The following is a 2012-nucleotide window of genomic DNA, read 5'->3' on the forward strand; positions in this document are numbered from 1 at the left end:
CGGGGCCAGAGCGTAAGCAGCGCAGTAGCTCCTGCCTGAGTCTGCAGAGAGCCTGGGCCACGCTCACTGAGGGGGAATTGCCCTGGGCTTCCCAGGCAGCTGGTGCCCTCGAGCCCATGTAGTGCCCTGGGTGCTCCCAAGGGGCAGGCTCCCAGCATGACCGGCATCTCCCCCGGGGGCCATGCGTGGGGAGCCCAGCTTGGCTGTTTGCCCCCATGGGTGAAGGAGTCCTGCCCAGGCTGGGAGGGACAGGCCTGGGGCACAGGCAGGGAGTGCACTGAGGGGCAGGGTTGATGTGCGGGGGGGGGGGGAGGGGTATTGCCCTCTCTGCCACCACGCTCAGTACCGGGGGCTGGGGCCCTGGCTGAGCCTGCACTGGAGTTCAGCTGCCCACTCACCCTGAGACTTTGAGGAAATTGGTGCCTTGCCTTGGGGGGTCCTCCTGGGGGCTGCTCCTTGGGAGGAGGGGATGCAACTCCCCCCAGGCTGCATGCCCCCAAGGGCCCAGGCTGGCAGGGCCCATGACCAGGTCCCTTCCCCCAGCCAGAGCCCCCTGGCATGGAGGCAGAGTGCCAGGGCTGCTGGGGACTGGCTCCCAGCCTTGCTTTGCTCTGACCTCTGGCATTTAATCAACGCTGCAGCCACCTCCCCTGGCCTGCCCAGGGAGCTGGGGGAGGAGGCAGCCCCCAGCTTCCGTCTGTGCCCAGCAGGGCATGGGAGCTGGGCTGGGCACATGGCAGGGGAGTATTTTTAGCTCCTGTCTCTGTGCTGCTGGACCAGAGGAAAAGGCTAATTCTCACCTGGGCTGGAGCCAGTGACTCCCCCTACCTGGCTCAGCTGCTCGCTCCCATGGGGAGGCCGGGCTGTGGGGTGAACCAAGCCCCTCCCTTTAACTGCAGCGAAATCCAGCCCCAGCTGGGGGCCTTGCTGGGGTGCCCTGGTACTCTCTGCCTTAGCCTGGCAGGGAGGGGGTTGGTGGCCCAAGGGGCCCCAGGCAAAGTGCTAGGAGGCAAGTCCATGGGCCAGGGAGGTGGAGCCAGGCCCTTGGCAGGGGCTCTGGGGAAGAGGGATGGCAGAATGTGCCCCCAGCGGGGGTGCACTGCTCTGAGCTGGCTGCTCCACCCTGGGGAAGGTGCAGGTAGGACATGTGGTTTAGCAGTGGGGCAGGGGCCTTCACCCCCCCTTGGCTTTCTGGTGCTAGGCACATTAACCCTCTGCAGGCTCCAGAGGCTGGGACCTTCCCCCCCCTGGTCTAGGGCCACAATTCCAGATGGATGGTGATAAACTGGAGCCAGGACAGAAACAAGAAACAGTTAGAAACCTGCCCTAGGGACAGACCCCAGGAGCTCGGTCTATTCAGCAGGGGTTTGGGGGAAGTACCTCCCTGGGCAATGGATATTGAGACCAGACCAAGCAGAGCCAGGGCTGCTGTGGGCCCATGGCTGGAATGCAGGGGAGCGTAACTAACCCCTGGACCCCGCCCTGGGGGCGATTCTCTCTCTACATCAAGACCGAATGGTTTGGAAAGCTCGGCTCTAGCTGGGGCAGGTCCCGGGAGGGGTCTGACCAGATGGTCACATTGGTTCCTTCTGGCAGCCCCAGGCCCCTGACAACAGCCTTGTGCGTTGCCTGCAGGGAGACCCAGGCCTGCTCTCCTGGAGCTGCCTGCAGGGAGCCCCAGCCCACCCTTCCCACGCACAGCACAGCCAGCTCTGGCTCTGCACCGCCCTTGGGCCTGGGTTATACGCGGTGCTGGGCCCTGTCCACACTCCCGCTCAGTGAGCGAAGCAGGGCTGGGATCCCCACTCCCAGGGTGCTTTGGGGCCTCTGGGGGAAAAGCCCAGGGCTGGCCTCCCCTAGGCAGCTTGGGGGCAGCTGGCTCTGCAGGGCCCCCCCGGCCTTTGCCCCAGCATTGCAGGCCTGGGCAGTACCAGCTGGGGGGATGGGGCTGTTGTCACCCGCTCCGTGCCCTCGTTCCCGGCTCTGTCATGCCCCGGCAGCACAGGGAGGGC

This window comes from Mauremys mutica, chromosome 25, assembly GCF_020497125.1.
Source record: "Mauremys mutica isolate MM-2020 ecotype Southern chromosome 25, ASM2049712v1, whole genome shotgun sequence".
Taxonomy (NCBI): domain Eukaryota; kingdom Metazoa; phylum Chordata; order Testudines; family Geoemydidae; genus Mauremys; species Mauremys mutica.